Genomic DNA, 15292 nt, shown 5'->3' on the forward strand with positions numbered 1-15292 from the left:
CTGATGACCAATCCATTAGTGCAATGGATGGCTGGAAGCATTTGTCTTTGCCTTTGCAATACCACAGAAGCAATGCATGGTCAATGTACAGCAATGACACACCTGTGTGAACAGCCAGGAGACCCCCCCCCCATGTTATGTTACATAGTTACATAGTTAGTACGGTCGAAAAAAGACATATGTCCATCAAGTTCAACCAGGGAATTAAGGGGTAGGGGTGTGGCGCGATATTGGGGAAGGGATGAGATTTTATATTTCTTCATAAGCATTAATCTTATTTTGTCAATTAGGAACATTCAGCACCCACCCGCTATCAAGGCAGCTGCCTATCATGTCATGCCCTACCTGCACAGGTGTGCTGGCTACTCAAATGATCCAATTAAGGAGGCCATTTAGTCAGCAGCAGCAGAAGTCCTGTGCCTGGACGCTCCAACAGCGGCCAGACACAAGCAGAAGCAGAAGCAGCAGAAGCAGCAGCAGCACCACCTTTTGTTTTTTGGCTGCAGCAGCAGCAGCAAGGCCCACAGGGCTGGCTAGCTGGCTAGCCAGCAAGCAGGTAGCAATGAAAGTAGGAATCTTTCTTTTTAACCCTGTAAGGGGGTGGTGCACTGTACCCGAAGATACTGCCATATCGGGTCAATGCATAGGGCGACGGAAGCAAGCTTCGAAATCGGCCCCCGTTCTCAAAAATCCATTTAATATATGGTCCCCAGATAGGGGACGTATCAGATATTAAACTGATAAGAACAGATACTACACTTGATCTTAGCCAAAAGGCCGAGAAGCGATAACCGTGAAAGGGGCGGGCCCAACAAGGTGCCCTTCATGGGCACTATCACTGCTTGCTGTCAGGGAGGCTGCCAGACAATTTTCCATGCACACTCTGGGCTGGGGGGCAGTCAACCACCAGTACACACAGCAGAACCTAAACCCATACCATTATTGCTAAGCAGCAAGACAGGGGCCCATTGCACTCCCACGGGGCCTTTTTAAATGCAATCCATAACCCGGATTTGACAGGAACCCTTCTTACTCCTCCTACTTGCATGTGACACTGGGCTTAGGATCTGCATAGGAAACACACACACAAGCACACACCTACCTTTGTTGCCTGCAGATGCCTCCTTGGCTGTCCCCAAACGGTATCAAACCAACACCCACGGGAAGCTGTAAGCATAGAGGACATGCCTGCACCCCATTGGACTTACCTGTGTGGGTTAAACCCGGGTTATTTGACAACCTATGGCGGTGATGGTTCTGCTCAGGCAGAGCAGTGCTGATGCTCCTCATAAAGCTGTCGCTGCTGTGAAGGTTCTAGGTGACATCACAAATCCCTATGGTTACATACACAACAAAGCTGGGTTGTTGTTGTTTACACTCTGCAAGGCCTGTGGAAGTGAGTGACATCATAGCACTGTAGTTCTGAGGGTTCTAGATGGATGCAACAATCTCCTGTTGCTTCTATGAAGGCCATAATAGACGACATCACCAAACAGCTCCATAGTCACATACACAGCAAAGGAGAGATGTTGTTTACACCTAGTGATGTCAGTGGTATTGAGTGACATCACAGCACAGTGCTAAGGCTCCTGGGCCTGGACACAGCAGCGGCTGCAATATCTCAACGGAGAATACGTTTATATATATGTGTGTGTGTGCGCGTATATATATATATATATATATATATATATATATATATATATATATATATATTTCTCCGCCGAAATCACTTTTAAACCCATTTCCACCTTTTTTTCCCTTCTCTTCCTCTTACTTTTTTTTCACGTTTTTTTACGTTTTTCTCCTTTTCGCCTCTTTTCTGGGCGTATTATTCTTCTTTTTCTTCTTTTTTTTCGTCTAATGCATACCCCATCAGTGCAGCAATGCTTATTCAATACCGCCAGCAGATGGAGACACTGGGGGATAATTTTCTAAGGATTTATACTGATTTTTCCTGTCTGAATTTGTCGCACAGAAAGTTGCAGGCCAAATATGTGTGACATTTCTGCGACTTTAGCTTCTAGAGCATTTTTACAACATTATACATAGGTGCTGAATACATAAAAAGCGACTGTTCAGCGACAGACAAGTCGCATCGGCTGAAAGTAGGCCAGAATGTCAGTCCATGTTGGAGCAGGTTTAGATACAGTCTAAAGTATAGATCTCAAAGTCTGTGCACAGAATTTAGCAAGGGCCTCGCACCTTCTGATGCATCAGGTAGGTGCACAATAGCATAGCCTAACCCTCTGTACTTTGGTCTATATTGATGCGGGACATAGACAGCCAGCTGATGACCAATCCATTAGTGCAATGGATGGCTGGAAGCATTTGTCTTTGCCTTTGCAATACCACAGAAGCAATGCATGGTCAATGTACAGCAATGACACACCTGTGTGAACAGCCAGGAGACCCCCCCCCCCCCCATGTTATGTTACATAGTTACATAGTTAGTACGGTCGAAAAAAGACATATGTCCATCAAGTTCAACCAGGGAATTAAGGGGTAGGGGTGTGGCGCGATATTGGGGAAGGGATGAGATTTTATATTTCTTCATAAGCATTAATCTTATTTTGTCAATTAGGAACATTCAGCACCCACCCGCTATCAAGGCAGCTGCCTATCATGTCATGCCCTACCTGCACAGGTGTGCTGGCTACTCAAATGATCCAATTAAGGAGGCCATTTAGTCAGCAGCAGCAGAAGTCCTGTGCCTGGACGCTCCAACAGCGGCCAGACACAAGCAGAAGCAGAAGCAGCAGAAGCAGCAGCAGCACCACCTTTTGTTTTTTGGCTGCAGCAGCAGCAAGGCCCACAGGGCTGGCTAGCTAGCAAGCAGGTAGCAATGAAAGTAGGAATCTTTCTTTTTAACCCTGTAAGGGGGTGGTGCACTGTACCCGAAGATACTGCCATATCGGGTCAATGCATAGGGCGACGGAAGCAAGCTTCGAAATCGGCCCCCGTTCTCAAAAATCCATTTAATATATGGTCCCCAGATAGGGGACGTATCAGATATTAAACTGATAAGAACATATTTTTTTTTTTTTTTTTTAACTTGGCTACCCCTGAGGGGTATCTTTTTATTTAGAATTCATAACATTTTACAAAGTGCATTACGATTTATAAATATAATTTTTTTTTTTTCAATAAAAACAAATTTTGATAATAAAATCACATAACAATAAAAGTTCACATAAATACAATCATAATACACTTAAAATGGGCACTTGGTGGCTTTACAAAAGGGCGTTCCATTCATTAAAATACCATTTTCTAGCTAATAAAGGATAATATTTCTTGTCTAATAAAAAGTACTGGTACATATCACTAAAACAAAGAGCTAAAACATCATTCACAGATAAAATCTCATGTTTAAAAAGTAAAATGTTTCTGGCATTCCATAGAGCTGCTTTAACACAGTTTATGATCTTCCATGCCATTGTCTCTTGAGTCCGTATTGGGCATTCCAGACATCCATAAAAAACAGCTGCAGAGTTTAAGTCCTTTATTTCTGTTATCTTCTTCACCAGAGGGAGTATTTTAGTCCATATCCTTTTTGCATAAAAACAAGTCCAGAAAAGGTGGTACACGGTCTCGGGTTCCTGGCAGCCCTCCCTCGGGCATACTGCAGTGTTGGCCATCCTTCTTCGGTGCTGGAATGCCCGGCATGGAAGACACTCGTGTATGCAGCTCCAGGCCAGATCTTTCTGTGAATTAAAAAGATAAATCATATTTGCCATCTTCCATATTTTCCTGCATTTCTCTTCATTAAAATTATTCACAGGGGCAATAAAACCACTTTCTTTAATATATTTTAACAGTTTTTTGCTATTAGTTACTTCATTAATACTTTTTCCGTTAAAGTTGTACAGGTTGAAAATTTTCTCTAAAATCTTGTATTGTTGGGGAAGATTAAAAGCATAAGGACAGCTTAAAACAGTTTTAAACCACCCATTCCTCCTCATAAAAAAACCTGTATTAAAACGGATAAAATATGACCAGTAACTATCCTTAAAAAGTGTGCTAACACACATGCTAAAAAACTTGGTAAAAAGGAACGCCCTGATGTCGGGGAAGTCCTTTCCACCCATAACTTTTGGCATCATGACGATCTCTCTTCTCAATTTTTCACTCTTGGAGCTCCATAAAAAGGTAAAACATGCTTTAATGATTTTATTTAAAATCATTTCGGGGGGTGGAAAGACCATGCCAAGATACAATAAAATGGGTAAAATCACCATCTTTGTAACTAAAACCTTCCCCTCCATCGTTAGCTTTCTCATGTTCCACATACAAATTTTTGTGTTTATTTTTTGAGCCACCAAGTCCCAGCTATTAAAACCATTGTTTGACTCACTGAAGGAGACCCCTAAAATCTGCACAGACTCAGACACAGGAATGGGTAAATCCCTTAAAAACAGTCCTCCTATATTTAAAACACTGCTTTTATAAAAATTTACCTTAAAACCGGAGGCACAACAAAAAAATTCAACTTGCTTTAGGGCTTTTTGAAGCGATGGGGTGTCCCTTCCGAGCACTGCCACATCGTCCATGTACCCCACTACTTTAGCCTCTAGTCCCCCTCCTCCCGGCAGGGGGACCCCTCTTATTTGCTTATCTCTCCTCAAGGTGCATAGTAGAGGCTCAAGCGCACATATGAAAAGTAGTGGGGACAAAGGACACCCCTGCTTCACTCCGGAATTTAAAATCACATCCTGTGTCTTAAAACCGTTAACTAAAATCTTGCTTGTGCAGTTTTTATAAAAGGCCTTAAGAGACAATAAAAAGCCTTCAGGTATACCCATTTTCTCTAAAACCTTAAAAAGATAAAAATGTGACACTCTGTCAAAAGCCTTCTCGAAGTCTAAGGATAAAATGGCTAGTTTTCCGTTTCTAGACTTTGTGTCACTAATCACATCTTTTAAAAGGTTAAGATTTTCCCATATGCTCCTCCCAGGCACCCCACAGACCTGATTTGAATGGATTATTTTCTCTATTACACTTTTTAATCTATTTGCGCACAGTTTTGCCATCACTTTGTAGTCACAGTTGAGGAGGGTGATTGGTCTCCAGTTCTTTAGATCTGACCGGTCTCCCTTTTTGAACAGCAGGGAGACATCACCCTTCCTCCATGAACCTGGGAGGGCTTTTGTTTTAAATACTTCTGTAAAAAGGGAAAAAAGGTCATCTTTTAAAACACCATAAAAAATGACATAAAACTCAATGGGTATAACGTCAGGACCAGGCACCTTACCGGATTTAAAACTCCTGATCGTCTCTAAAACCTCCTGTTCCGAGATCTCCCTCTGTAAAAGAGACTGGGACACAGGGTCTAAAACATTGGTAATCTCCTTCAATGAGTCATTCATAAAATCAATATCAATATTTTTTGTATTAAAAAGATCCGCATAAAATGAATGTACCCTTTTTAAAATACCCTGTACATCTTTTTCTCCTTGTATATTATCAATTAAAACCTTTTTATCCGTTACTTTCTTAAAAAAGTACCTGGAGCAGGTCTCGTTCTCTTCAAGGTGCTTTATTTTGGATCTGAAAATTATCTCTTTTCCCTTCTGCTCCAGGCACTGTTTTATTTCTTTTTTTAAGTCAGTAATTTCTCTATAAACCTCTATACCATTGTCTCTGAATTTGTACAGGGTTTGCAGACGGGTATTTAGAAGGGAGTAAAACTCACGCTTCTCTTAGCTCTAGAGATCCCTACTCTAATAAAAAACTCTTTTATTTTTATTTTCATTTTCTCCCACCATATACTGATGGGAGTGTTAGGATCTCTTACCCGTCTGCAGTCCTTGTAGAAGTTGATAAAATCGGATAAAACCTGCGGATCTTCTAAAAGGGATACATTCATCTTCCAGGCATTCCTCCCAGTCTTTTTTCTAAAATCACTCTTCACCTTAAAAGATAAAAGTTTGTGATCAGAAAAAACATTGGTTAAAACATCACACTTAAAAGGCAGTACTTGATAAGAACAGAAGATAAAATCGATCCTGGAGCTGCAGTTTGCGTTGCTCCAGGTCACACCGTCTCTTTCTGGTAAAATACTATTGCATTTCTTAAAAACATCAGTAAGTCTAAAATCAATAATCATATTTTTTAACATAGAAGATGTTTTATCATAGTTTCTACTTACTGAATTGGTAAAACGGTGCTCCCCCCTTAAAATACAATTAAAATCACCTGCTAAAATAAGAGGTTCAGAATCATTGATAAAAAGGGGTAAAATCTCTAACATCCGTGCTCTATCATTTTTATTGGGTGAACCATAAAAATTTAAAAACTGCCATTTAATACCATCAATAAAAGCTTTAACCAATAAAATTCTGCCTGGTAAAATCTCATGAATAAAATCAATAAAAGCATTTCCTTTAAAAAGTATGGCGACCCCTGCTGATCTGGATTCGTTAGATCCAGACCAGACTGATGGACCGTGTACCCAATCTTTTTTATACTTTTCATAATTTAAACTATGCGGGATGCCGCACTCCTGCAGGAAAACCACAGAAGCAGCAAAAATAGACAAGTAGTTAAAAAGGGCAACCCGTTTCGCTCGTGAACTTATACTTCTTACATTCATAGACAATCCGGACAACTCAGCCATTGGAGATGTAAAAAAAAGGGAGGCTCAGATAACAAACTAAAAACCAGATTGCGCACTGGAGCTCTCGTTACCCCCCACCTCTGACTCTACCGTACACATAGAGGAAGCCGGAGAGGAACCACCATCGCTCGAGCAGCCCCCCTCTTCCAAGACCACAGGTGTATAGACGGAGTACATTGGTAAGAACAGCTTCTGGGCTCCATTCTCTTTTTCGGCGTCCACCTCTTGCCCCTCCATAGGGGTCGGGTGCGTACTTAGGTCCGTTTCCGGGACCTCGGAGATGGTCACCCCTGAAACCTCCTCCTGGCTGGGAGGAGGAGGGGTATCCACCGCTGGGACCTGTGGAGGAGCTTCACTTGGAGCCCCCGTCACGACAGGAACTTCCATCTGCTCCTCCTGGACCACCTCCGAGTCCGGACGCCCTTTGGAGCCCCTTCGTCTTTTCACCTTTGCTACTCCGTCCGGGTTTTCACACTCAGGGGGACCCCGAGCAGGAGGACCTTCCGGGGTGGAATCGGGCACCTCTCGCTCTTCCACCTTCTCTGAGGTATCTGCCCGATCCCCTCTGGCATTTCTCTTCCCCGGCCTCCTCTCATTTGGGGTCCCCCTTTCCACCTGTGCCTCTTTCTCCTGGGGTTCTTTTGGGGGGGCCGTGGTCTCCATCTCACAGCTTACCTCTTCTTGTGGGGGGTGCTCCTCCTCTCTGGCTTTTCCCCAGGCTGGTCTCCGGACGTCTCTCTTGGGTTGCCCTTGCTGTTCTGTGGTTTTTTTTGGTCTGTGGGGACAGAAAGCATACACGTGACCAAAGTGACGGCAAAAATTACATCTCAAACCCTTATCACATTTTTCTGTTTCATGTTGCATGCTTCCACATTTCTTACAGGAACTTTCACAATTTTCCTTTATGTGCCCATAACGTTGGCACCTTCTGCAGAAGTTTGGCATTCCCGCAAAAAAGAGGTCGCCACACACATTGTTTAATTTAAAACGAGCAGGCGGTAATAGTATCCCCCCTGGGAGGGTGGGGTCTTTGTTGCACGTGACTTGATATCGCCATTTTGAGGTCCAGACACCACAGTCGTTCATGATTTTTCCTCTGAACTCCACCTTTTTAAAGTAGGCTGCCAGGAACCCATCGATCTCTCTCTGATTTACAAAAGGGGAGTACATCTTCACGACAATCAACTTGGTTTCATCTAGGACGTGCTCGACAATTTGGATACCCTTAAGCCTCGGATCATCTTGCTTTGGAATTTTCATTACTGCATCTAAGAATACGCCTTCCCCTATGAAAGTGCAGTCGTAGATCCTCCGCTTAGGGTAATCCTGGATGGCCAAAATCTCTCGCTTACGAACATTAAGAATCTTGTCGAGCACGTCCTCTATCACGAACCTCATGCCACGTGCATCCGCCGCATCACCTGTGAGAATGACCCGCACAGTGTGTTTAATCCGGGCATAAGCCGGTACCGAACCAGGATCTAGATCTTCATCCATGGTTCATTCGTGTTTTGGTCTGGTTCTCTCCGCTCCAACCAACCAGCCAATTCGCTCAAACCTCTCTCCACCCGAAGGCTTTGAGAGGCGATCGCAACCCGTTACCCTGGGACTAAGCCCTCTCCCCAATAGCAACAAGTGGGTGAAGCCCAGGCAATAAACCTGGGCGATCCCACAAGGCCGAGGAGAGGGGTACCCGAGTACCTTCTGACCAGATCTCCTGTATTACTACACTTGATCTTAGCCAAAAGGCCGAGAAGCGATAACCGTGAAAGGGGCGGGCCCAACAAGGTGCCCTTCATGGGCACTATCACTGCTTGCTGTCAGGGAGGCTGCCAGACAATTTTCCATGCACACTCTGGGCTGGGGGGCAGTCAACCACCAGTACACACAGCAGAACCTAAACCCATACCATTATTGCTAAGCAGCAAGACAGGGGCCCATTGCACTCCCACGGGGCCTTTTTAAATGCAATCCATAACCCGGATTTGCCAGGAACCCTTCTTACTCCTCCTACTTGCATGTGACACTGGGCTTAGGATCTGCATAGGAAACACACACACAAGCACACACCTACCTTTGTTGCCTGCAGATGCCTCCTTGGCTGTCCCCAAACGGTATCAAACCAACACCCACGGGAAGCTGTAAGCATAGAGGACATGCCTGCACCCCATTGGACTTACCTGTGTGGGTTAAACCCGGGTTATTTGACAACCTATGGCGGTGATGGTTCTGCTCAGGCAGAGCAGTGCTGATGCTCCTCATAAAGCTGTCGCTGCTGTGAAGGTTCTAGGTGACATCACAAATCCCTATGGTTACATACACAACAAAGCTGGGTTGTTGTTGTTTACACTCTGCAAGGCCTGTGGAAGTGAGTGACATCATAGCACTGTAGTTCTCAGGGTTCTAGATGGATGCAACAATCTCCTGTTGCTTCTATGAAGGCCATAATAGACGACATCACCAAACAGCTCCATAGTCACATACACAGCAAAGGAGAGATGTTGTTTACACCTAGTGATGTCAGTGGTATTGAGTGACATCACAGCACAGTGCTAAGGCTCCTGGGCCTGGACACAGCAGCGGCTGCAATATCTCAACGGAGAATACGTTTATATATATGTGTGTGTGTGCGCGTATATATATATATATATATATATATATATATATATATATATTTCTCCGCCGAAATCACTTTTAAACCCATTTCCACCTTTTTTTCCCTTCTCTTCCTCTTACTTTTTTTTCACGTTTTTTTACGTTTTTCTCCTTTTCGCCTCTTTTCTGGGCGTATTATTCTTCTTTTTCTTCTTTTTTTTCGTCTAATGCATACCCCATCAGTGCAGCAATGCTTATTCAATACCGCCAGCAGATGGAGACACTGGGGGATAATTTTCTAAGGATTTATACTGATTTTTCCTGTCTGAATTTGTCGCACAGAAAGTTGCAGGCCAAATATGTGTGACATTTCTGCGACTTTAGCTTCTAGAGCATTTTTACAACATTATACATAGGTGCTGAATACATAAAAAGCGACTGTTCAGCGACAGACAAGTCGCATCGGCTGAAAGTAGGCCAGAATGTCAGTCCATGTTGGAGCAGGTTTAGATACAGTCTAAAGTATAGATCTCAAAGTCTGTGCACAGAATTTAGCAAGGGCCTCGCACCTTCTGATGCATCAGGTAGGTGCACAATAGCATAGCCTAACCCTCTGTACTTTGGTCTATATTGATGCGGGACATAGACAGCCAGCTGATGACCAATCCATTAGTGCAATGGATGGCTGGAAGCATTTGTCTTTGCCTTTGCAATACCACAGAAGCAATGCATGGTCAATGTACAGCAATGACACACCTGTGTGAACAGCCAGGAGACCCCCCCCCCCCCATGTTATATTACATAGTTACATAGTTAGTACGGTCGAAAAAAGACATATGTCCATCAAGTTCAACCAGGGAATTAAGGGGTAGGGGTGTGGCGCGATATTGGGGAAGGGATGAGATTTTATATTTCTTCATAAGCATTAATCTTATTTTGTCAATTAGGAACATTCAGCACCCACCCGCTATCAAGGCAGCTGCCTATCATGTCATGCCCTACCTGCACAGGTGTGCTGGCTACTCAAATGATCCAATTAAGGAGGCCATTTAGTCAGCAGCAGCAGAAGTCCTGTGCCTGGACGCTCCAACAGCGGCCAGACACAAGCAGAAGCAGAAGCAGCAGAAGCAGCAGCAGCACCACCTTTTGTTTTTTGGCTGCAGCAGCAGCAAGGCCCACAGGGCTGGCTAGCTGGCTAGCCAGCAAGCAGGTAGCAATGAAAGTAGGAATCTTTCTTTTTAACCCTGTAAGGGGGTGGTGCACTGTACCCGAAGATACTGCCATATCGGGTCAATGCATAGGGCGACGGAAGCAAGCTTCGAAATCGGCCCCCGTTCTCAAAAATCCATTTAATATATGGTCCCCAGATAGGGGACGTATCAGATATTAAACTGATAAGAACAGATACTACACTTGATCTTAGCCAAAAGGCCGAGAAGCGATAACCGTGAAAGGGGCGGGCCCAACAAGGTGCCCTTCATGGGCACTATCACTGCTTGCTGTCAGGGAGGCTGCCAGACAATTTTCCATGCACACTCTGGGCTGGGGGGCAGTCAACCACCAGTACACACAGCAGAACCTAAACCCATACCATTATTGCTAAGCAGCAAGACAGGGGCCCATTGCACTCCCACGGGGCCTTTTTAAATGCAATCCATAACCCGGATTTGCCAGGAACCCTTCTTACTCCTCCTACTTGCATGTGACACTGGGCTTAGGATCTGCATAGGAAACACACACACAAGCACACACCTACCTTTGTTGCCTGCAGATGCCTCCTTGGCTGTCCCCAAACGGTATCAAACCAACACCCACGGGAAGCTGTAAGCATAGAGGACATGCCTGCACCCCATTGGACTTACATGTGTGGGTTAAACCCGGGTTATTTGACAACCTATGGCGGTGATGGTTCTGCTCAGGCAGAGCAGTGCTGATGCTCCTCATAAAGCTGTCGCTGCTGTGAAGGTTCTAGGTGACATCACAAATCCCTATGGTTACATACACAACAAAGCTGGGTTGTTGTTGTTTACACTCTGCAAGGCCTGTGGAAGTGAGTGACATCATAGCACTGTAGTTCTGAGGGTTCTAGATGGATGCAACAATCTCCTGTTGCTTCTATGAAGGCCATAATAGACGACATCACCAAACAGCTCCATAGTCACATACACAGCAAAGGAGAGATGTTGTTTACACCTAGTGATGTCAGTGGTATTGAGTGACATCACAGCACAGTGCTAAGGCTCCTGGGCCTGGACACAGCAGCGGCTGCAATATCTCAACGGAGAATACGTTTATATATATGTGTGTGTGTGCGCGTATATATATATATATATATATATATATATATATATATATATATATATTTCTCCGCCGAAATCACTTTTAAACCCATTTCCACCTTTTTTTCCCTTCTCTTCCTCTTACTTTTTTTTCACGTTTTTTTACGTTTTTCTCCTTTTCGCCTCTTTTCTGGGCGTATTATTCTTCTTTTTCTTCTTTTTTTTCGTCTAATGCATACCCCATCAGTGCAGCAATGCTTATTCAATACCGCCAGCAGATGGAGACACTGGGGGATAATTTTCTAAGGATTTATACTGATTTTTCCTGTCTGAATTTGTCGCACAGAAAGTTGCAGGCCAAATATGTGTGACATTTCTGCGACTTTAGCTTCTAGAGCATTTTTACAACATTATACATAGGTGCTGAATACATAAAAAGCGACTGTTCAGCGACAGACAAGTCGCATCGGCTGAAAGTAGGCCAGAATGTCAGTCCATGTTGGAGCAGGTTTAGATACAGTCTAAAGTATAGATCTCAAAGTCTGTGCACAGAATTTAGCAAGGGCCTCGCACCTTCTGATGCATCAGGTAGGTGCACAATAGCATAGCCTAACCCTCTGTACTTTGGTCTATATTGATGCGGGACATAGACAGCCAGCTGATGACCAATCCATTAGTGCAATGGATGGCTGGAAGCATTTGTCTTTGCCTTTGCAATACCACAGAAGCAATGCATGGTCAATGTACAGCAATGACACACCTGTGTGAACAGCCAGGAGACCCCCCCCCCCCCCATGTTATGTTACATAGTTACATAGTTAGTACGGTCGAAAAAAGACATATGTCCATCAAGTTCAACCAGGGAATTAAGGGGTAGGGGTGTGGCGCGATATTGGGGAAGGGATGAGATTTTATATTTCTTCATAAGCATTAATCTTATTTTGTCAATTAGGAACATTCAGCACCCACCCGCTATCAAGGCAGCTGCCTATCATGTCATGCCCTACCTGCACAGGTGTGCTGGCTACTCAAATGATCCAATTAAGGAGGCCATTTAGTCAGCAGCAGCAGAAGTCCTGTGCCTGGACGCTCCAACAGCGGCCAGACACAAGCAGAAGCAGAAGCAGCAGAAGCAGCAGCAGCACCACCTTTTGTTTTTTGGCTGCAGCAGCAGCAAGGCCCACAGGGCTGGCTAGCTGGCTAGCCAGCAAGCAGGTAGCAATGAAAGTAGGAATCTTTCTTTTTAACCCTGTAAGGGGGTGGTGCACTGTACCCGAAGATACTGCCATATCGGGTCAATGCATAGGGCGACGGAAGCAAGCTTCGAAATCGGCCCCCGTTCTCAAAAATCCATTTAATATATGGTCCCCAGATAGGGGACGTATCAGATATTAAACTGATAAGAACAGATACTACACTTGATCTTAGCCAAAAGGCCGAGAAGCGATAACCGTGAAAGGGGCGGGCCCAACAAGGTGCCCTTCATGGGCACTATCACTGCTTGCTGTCAGGGAGGCTGCCAGACAATTTTCCATGCACACTCTGGGCTGGGGGGCAGTCAACCACCAGTACACACAGCAGAACCTAAACCCATACCATTATTGCTAAGCAGCAAGACAGGGGCCCATTGCACTCCCACGGGGCCTTTTTAAATGCAATCCATAACCCGGATTTGCCAGGAACCCTTCTTACTCCTCCTACTTGCATGTGACACTGGGCTTAGGATCTGCATAGGAAACACACACACAAGCACACACCTACCTTTGTTGCCTGCAGATGCCTCCTTGGCTGTCCCCAAACGGTATCAAACCAACACCCACGGGAAGCTGTAAGCATAGAGGACATGCCTGCACCCCATTGGACTTACCTGTGTGGGTTAAACCCGGGTTATTTGACAACCTATGGCGGTGATGGTTCTGCTCAGGCAGAGCAGTGCTGATGCTCCTCATAAAGCTGTCGCTGCTGTGAAGGTTCTAGGTGACATCACAAATCCCTATGGTTACATACACAACAAAGCTGGGTTGTTGTTGTTTACACTCTGCAAGGCCTGTGGAAGTGAGTGACATCATAGCACTGTAGTTCTGAGGGTTCTAGATGGATGCAACAATCTCCTGTTGCTTCTATGAAGGCCATAATAGACGACATCACCAAACAGCTCCATAGTCACATACACAGCAAAGGAGAGATGTTGTTTACACCTAGTGATGTCAGTGGTATTGAGTGACATCACAGCACAGTGCTAAGGCTCCTGGGCCTGGACACAGCAGAGGCTGCAATATCTCAACGGAGAATACGTTTATATATATGTGTGTGTGTGCGCGTATATATATATATATATATATATATATATATATATATATATATTTCTCCGCCGAAATCACTTTTAAACCCATTTCCACCTTTTTTTCCCTTCTCTTCCTCTTACTTTTTTTTCACGTTTTTTTACGTTTTTCTCCTTTTCGCCTCTTTTCTGGGCGTATTATTCTTCTTTTTCTTCTTTTTTTTCGTCTAATGCATACCCCATCAGTGCAGCAATGCTTATTCAATACCGCCAGCAGATGGAGACACTGGGGGATAATTTTCTAAGGATTTATACTGATTTTTCCTGTCTGAATTTGTCGCACAGAAAGTTGCAGGCCAAATATGTGTGACATTTCTGCGACTTTAGCTTCTAGAGCATTTTTACAACATTATACATAGGTGCTGAATACATAAAAAGCGACTGTTCAGCGACAGACAAGTCGCATCGGCTGAAAGTAGGCCAGAATGTCAGTCCATGTTGGAGCAGGTTTAGATACAGTCTAAAGTATAGATCTCAAAGTCTGTGCACAGAATTTAGCAAGGGCCTCGCACCTTCTGATGCATCAGGTAGGTGCACAATAGCATAGCCTAACCCTCTGTACTTTGGTCTATATTGATGCGGGACATAGACAGCCAGCTGATGACCAATCCATTAGTGCAATGGATGGCTGGAAGCATTTGTCTTTGCCTTTGCAATACCACAGAAGCAATGCATGGTCAATGTACAGCAATGACACACCTGTGTGAACAGCCAGGAGACCCCCCCCCCCCCCATGTTATGTTACATAGTTACATAGTTAGTACGGTCGAAAAAAGACATATGTCCATCAAGTTCAACCAGGGAATTAAGGGGTAGGGGTGTGGCGCGATATTGGGGAAGGGATGAGATTTTATATTTCTTCATAAGCATTAATCTTATTTTGTCAATTAGGAACATTCAGCACCCACCCGCTATCAAGGCAGCTGCCTATCATGTCATGCCCTACCTGCACAGGTGTGCTGGCTACTCAAATGATCCAATTAAGGAGGCCATTTAGTCAGCAGCAGCAGAAGTCCTGTGCCTGGACGCTCCAACAGCGGCCAGACACAAGCAGAAGCAGAAGCAGCAGAAGCAGCAGCAGCACCACCTTTTGTTTTTTGGCTGCAGCAGCAGCAAGGCCCACAGGGCTGGCTAGCTGGCTAGCCAGCAAGCAGGTAGCAATGAAAGTAGGAATCTTTCTTTTTAACCCTGTAAGGGGGTGGTGCACTGTACCCGAAGATACTGCCATATCGGGTCAATGCATAGGGCGACGGAAGCAAGCTTCGAAATCGGCCCCCGTTCTCAAAAATCCATTTAATATATGGTCCCCAGATAGGGGACGTATCAGATATTAAACTGATAAGAACAGATACTACACTTGATCTTAGCCAAAAGGCCGAGAAGCGATAACCGTGAAAGGGGCGGGCCCAACAAGGTGCCCTTCATGGGCACTATCACTGCTTGCTGTCAGGGAGGCTGCCA

The 15292-nt window shown here is 44.6% G+C and overlaps 5 non-coding genes and 1 pseudogene across 5 annotated transcripts; all 6 read right to left on the minus strand.

The window, feature by feature from the left end:
• Nucleotides 1–598: 598 nt before the first annotated feature.
• On the minus strand, nucleotides 599–789 carry LOC130330432 (U2 spliceosomal RNA). Its single transcript, XR_008873583.1, has one exon. It is a non-coding gene; the product is annotated as a U2 spliceosomal RNA (small nuclear RNA).
• A 2089-nt stretch (nucleotides 790–2878) lies between these two features.
• Nucleotides 2879–3073, minus strand: LOC130330420 (U2 spliceosomal RNA). The gene has a single exon (XR_008873580.1). It is a non-coding gene; the product is annotated as a U2 spliceosomal RNA (small nuclear RNA).
• A 5171-nt stretch (nucleotides 3074–8244) lies between these two features.
• Nucleotides 8245–8377, minus strand: LOC130330431 (U2 spliceosomal RNA; annotated as a pseudogene).
• A 2086-nt stretch (nucleotides 8378–10463) lies between these two features.
• On the minus strand, nucleotides 10464–10654 carry LOC130330433 (U2 spliceosomal RNA). The gene has a single exon (XR_008873584.1). It is a non-coding gene; the product is annotated as a U2 spliceosomal RNA (small nuclear RNA).
• Nucleotides 10655–12747: 2093 nt separating this feature from the next.
• On the minus strand, nucleotides 12748–12938 carry LOC130330435 (U2 spliceosomal RNA). Its single transcript, XR_008873586.1, has one exon. It is a non-coding gene; the product is annotated as a U2 spliceosomal RNA (small nuclear RNA).
• Nucleotides 12939–15027: 2089 nt separating this feature from the next.
• Nucleotides 15028–15218, minus strand: LOC130330436 (U2 spliceosomal RNA). The gene has a single exon (XR_008873587.1). It is a non-coding gene; the product is annotated as a U2 spliceosomal RNA (small nuclear RNA).
• Nucleotides 15219–15292: the final 74 nt, after the last annotated feature.

This window comes from Hyla sarda, unplaced genomic scaffold, assembly GCF_029499605.1.
Source record: "Hyla sarda isolate aHylSar1 unplaced genomic scaffold, aHylSar1.hap1 scaffold_335, whole genome shotgun sequence".
NCBI classification, from domain to species: domain Eukaryota; kingdom Metazoa; phylum Chordata; class Amphibia; order Anura; family Hylidae; genus Hyla; species Hyla sarda.